This window comes from Lampris incognitus, chromosome 16, assembly GCF_029633865.1.
Source record: "Lampris incognitus isolate fLamInc1 chromosome 16, fLamInc1.hap2, whole genome shotgun sequence".
In the NCBI taxonomy this organism is placed as follows: domain Eukaryota; kingdom Metazoa; phylum Chordata; class Actinopteri; order Lampriformes; family Lampridae; genus Lampris; species Lampris incognitus.
Window position 1 is genome coordinate 39661991 of NC_079226.1, and position 5281 is coordinate 39667271.

Genomic DNA, 5281 nt, shown 5'->3' on the forward strand with positions numbered 1-5281 from the left:
ATCAACTTTGCTGGCCAAGTGGGCCTCTGCACATGAGGAATTTGACACAGTGGCTTCGGGCACTTGCTGACTCACACAAAAAAAGAAAGGAAAAAAGGAAAACAAACAAAAAATAAAAAACAAATGGAACAACAACAGCACATTGGAGGTAAGCGGTGTATGTCACTATTATGCCCAGTCTTGTTATGGTTGACTAATCAACAACCTATGCCCATAGACATATAGCAAATTATACCATATACTCTTCAATACCAAGCAAACATTTTGATTAATGTCTGAACAGTAATGAGGAACTTGTGCACTCAGTCCCTTGTGGATTTACTACTGGATGGTTTGGTTTCTTTGTGCTTACTAAGCAGGTGCAGAGCGGGAAAGGGTTTGGCAGGCAGATGCGGGAGAGTGATCGTCACGAGTCACAGGCTCACTTGGACAAAGTTGCTATCAACTTTCAGCAATGTTCTGTCTTGCCTTTCTCGTGCTTATGCTTTTTTTTCTTCTTCTTTTAGCGCTTTTAGAGCTGTAAAGCGGGTGCAATAACATCGATTGCGTCACGTAACGTTTCTTTAATTTGTCAGGGGGTTTGAAATTGAAACTGCCTCCAAACCGGGATTGTTCTGTACTTTGTCAGACATTTTGGATGAGCCCTTAGTCGCACGCCGGAGTCCACGTGGAGTGTTCACACCCGTCAGAAATGTCCATAGTCTACAGATTGTTCGCTAAATCCACGCCAGTTGCTGTGGGCGGGGAAGCTACCTAAGTCTCTAGACAGGAAGGATAAGATTACTGTCATCGACATAGTGAGAAGAAACTCTACCACCCCCCAACCCCCCCCTCTCTTATACCGGTTATCTCCTCTGTGATGATGTGGGTGTGAATACAGCCAAACATCTCTTTTTGTAAGTAATACAAGGTGCTGTGGGCTCTGCTCATCTTCTATCAGGCCTTTGGGATCCGGTCTATGTTGCTGCTGCTGTTGGATGGCAGTGGTTGTATCTCTTAAAGGACCCGTTTCATAAGCAAGAATCATCATATTTTCACACTGGTGAATGTTTGTTTTCAAATTTTCATCACTGGTTTTCATGGGTATTGGAAGCCCGGAGGGGCATGAAATGTAATGCCATGAAAAGAGCTCAGATCCTGAACAACATGAAAGTCACCGAAGTTGTGGTCGTTGTGGTTGGCTGTTCCTGCCACTCGTATCCACTCGTGTTCTTCATCCGACCACATAGTGTGGCCGTGGCTCCTTGTGTTCTATTGATTCGGACGATCAAACACATATGCATTTTTTCAGTCTTGAGCAACAGAATAAGAGAGAGAATAATCGGATCACCTACTTCCACAGAACGGAAGATCTTTGTCTGGAGACAAAACAACAGGGCTTGGGTTGGGTGCAGGAGTAATTGCAGTTCCATTTTTTTGTTTGTTTTTAACGCTCCTTTAAGGGTCGCCCGCTCTATTTTCAGCGTGCATAATGGCTGGTCTTGTGCTGCTGCGGTGCGTTTGCTGCGCTGCTATTGCTAGTTTTGTGGGTTTCCCCGTGCACGCCTCAAGAGCTGGAGAGGCTGGTTGCTGTAAAACTGCAGGGTTGGGAGCAAGCAGAGCAAGTGCAGACTCCGTCCCAACATGTCTGGCGGCTCTGGAGGCGCTGAGATGTGTGTGTGTGTGTGTGTGCTTCCTTTTGAGCCACATGGAGGCCAGATGTTATGAATGTTGAAATATTTTTTTTTTTGTAAGAGTAACTTATCTTAAGTTGTACTTCAAGGGAGAACCTGAATAGCTAGAGCTTTGTTATATGAGCCCCTTGTTACCTGTTTCCCCTTGAGGTTGGAAGATGTTTTTCACGTGTGTTCCTCCCCATTAGGTTAATTTCTTAAGTGCCAAAGGAGGGAGGCAAACCGGCTTTTCTTTGGTGCCCCATTGTCCATTTTATAAAGGTAACACACTTCAGCTGTGGAATTCTACCACCCGGAAACCGGTTGCTTAATCCCGGGTGATGTCAGGACAGGTAACGTGAGGATGACGACGGTCGGAAGCTGAAACAACACGGGGAAGTCCTTAAAATTCCATTCTGAAGAAACTCTGCAATAAGTCGAGTGTGTGTGTGAGGTGACTGTTACTCCAGAGACAGCGAGCCGGGTCCTAGCTGACCCCCGAAGGCACATGTAGAACCTGATAATGTAATAAAGTCCCAATAATGTAATAACCCCGATAATGTAATACAAATCTGCACTTGAGTCCATTGAAAATGCAATAAAACCGGGGTAATGTAATAACTTCCTGACAATGTAATAAAGTGCATTTCCCAATAATGTAATAAACTTTTTACCAACAATGTAATAATGTGTTACATTAACGGGACGTTATTACATGATCAGGTTAGCCTTCATTTCCCTGGTCCTGATAATGTCATAATTCCCCAATATTGTAATAATTTAACAGCAGACCGCCCATACATGGATTCAAGTGGCGATACTGTTTAAGCAACGCAAGCTCGAGAGGTCTAGCGCCACCGACAGGTCAAAGTTGGACGTGCATGAATGCTCTACTCTTCCTCAAAGCTACCTCCAAGCTACTTCCACACATGCTTTTTATCAGTGGGATCATTTTATTACATTATCAGGGAGTTATCACATTATCAGGTTTTATTGCATTTTCAATGGCCTCAAGTGCATTTTTTTTATTACATTATCGGGGGGTTATTACATTATCGGGAAGTTATTACATTATCAGGTTTTATTGCATTTTCAATGGCCTCAAGTGCATTTTTTATTACATTATCGGGGTTATTACATTATCAGGAAGTTATTACATTATCAGGTTTTATTGCATTTTCAATGGCCTCAAGTGCATTTTTTTTATTACATTATCGGGGTTATTACATTATCAGGAAGTTATTATATTATCAGGTTTTATTGCATTTTCAATGGCCTCAAGTGCATTTTTTTTATTACATTATCGGGGTTATTACATTGTCGGGGATTTGTTACATTATCAGGTTCTACACTCAAACACTTCTCTCATCGACCAAACTGTTCTGTCTGCGTTGTGACGATCGGCATAATTCAGCTCCTTCATACACGGTGACTTGTGTGATGTTAGCATTCCTGTGGAGGCTCTCGGGCTTTTATTTAGTCTCCGGGCCAGAGATGGAGTGTTTACCCTCTCTGCTCCCCAGGCTGGACGGGGCGGAGGAGCCATGTAACAGTCAACATACACATATCTGACCGGTGATTTGCTGGACTGGGGGATCGTGGGAATCCAGTCCTCGGAGAGTGTTTTCACAGAAGTCAAGTATGTCTCATTTTTAAATAAACAATGGCCGCCTAAGAGAAGCAGGCTTGGCATCCGTCCTTTGGAATCTAACAAATAAGCCTGTTGGGGAGAACTATGCCCTGAATCCTTTAGGTCGGGGCTCGTGGGCTGTAGAACCAGACCCACGCTTCAGATTCTGACTCTGTTGCTCATTATGTCATTATGACAGATCCGTTCTGAAACGGCTTGAAGCAGCGGGCTCCTTGTCAGTAACACAAGTCTGTCTTTATGTCTGATTGTGTAATGAAGCCACTCGCTCCATCCATCTTACAGTTTGTTGACCGGAGAAACAGCCAAACTGTTGAAATAATGGATGGCTGTTGCCAGATTTATTCGCAAGCTGCCTGGAGCCGCATGTATAGAAATCTGTCCCTCTACACTTCCTGTACACAGTGGCAGGTGTTTCCTGGAATTATAAGAGGGCCAACGAGAAAACAAAGTAAGTAGATGTTAAGATTTGGTCAGCAAACATCTAAAATTAGTGGTTTGGAGCAACTCAAACTCTCTCGAACGTTTTGGGGCCAGGGACCCCTCAACAGGGGAGAAAGTTCTCCAAGGACCTCCTCATTGTCATACCACCCGCTAAAACATCTGCTGACTACTACCGTTTGTTCTCTTAGATCCCATTGGAACCGTTTGTATTCTAAAACTTTCCAACCTAAATACTTCAGATGGTCTTTCATACCAGTAAACACAAACACATTTCACTTTGAATCATGTTAATACCACTTATGTCTTAATAATACCACTTATATCATAATGATACCATTTATATCATAATAATACCGCTTACATCATAATAATACCACTTATGTACGTTTAAACAGAGGGTTGCTTTATTCAGATCGCATTTGGACTCGACAACTTTTTACTTTTCAAGTAATTGAACTTAAAAGCTCTCAGAAAATGAACAGTAGCAAGACAGTCCTAAAACCCAGACATGTGACAGGACCAGTCTAAGGCTGACTTTCAGTAAGCGCTTCAACTTAAACATAATGAACTTATTGGTCCTTGGGCGGCACGGTGGTGCAGTGGTTAGCGCGGTCGCCTCACAGCAAGAAGGTCCTGGGTTCGAGCCCCGGGGTAGTCCACCCTTAGAGGTCGTCCCGGGTCGTCCTCTGTGTGGAGTTTGCATGTTCTCCCCGTGTCTGCGTGGGTTTCCTCCGGGGGGCTCCGGTTTCCTCCCACAGTCCAAAGACATGCAGGTCAGGTGAATCAGCTCTACTAAATTGTCCCTAGGTGTGAATGTATGTCGGCCTGTGATGGACTGGCGGCCTGTCCAGGGTGTCTCCCCGCCTGCCGCCCAATGACTGCTGGGATAGGCTCCAGCATCCCCGCAACCCTGAGAGCAGGATGAGCGGTTTGGATGATGGCTGGATGGATGGATGGTCCTTATTCCAATCATTGGCAGAAAGCTGCAAACAAACCCCAACAGAAGTCTGTCACGGTCTTTCTCATCAGACTTTCTGTTGGCCCTCAGCTAACCTGGGTGGCAGTCAGGGACACGATATGCCAGTCTATTTTGGCACAAATTTGAATTTAAATTTTGTGATTATATAGCAAATTATTTTGCGGACCCCCTGGCTATGGACCACGGTTTGAGAACCACTGGTTTAGAGGGTCAAGTGTGTGTGTCTGTGTGTGTCCCTGTGTGTCAGTAGATGTCTATGGGTCAAACAGGGAAAGAGGAAAGAGGATCAGTCTTGCTGGAAGAACATCGCTGTGTTTGCCGAAACCGTCTTGTGGCGAGTCTGATTTTGATGGAGCGACTCCGCACAATTGTTGTGTTCCTTATCCACTGAATAAACTTGTCTCTTTTCATCCATCCACCCATCCACCCATTATCCAAACCGCTTATCCTGCTCTCAGGGTCGCAGGGATGCTGGAGCCTATCCCAGCAGTCATTGGGCGGCAGGCGGGATGACACCCTGGACAGGCCGCCAGGCCATCACAGGGCATAAAAGTTATC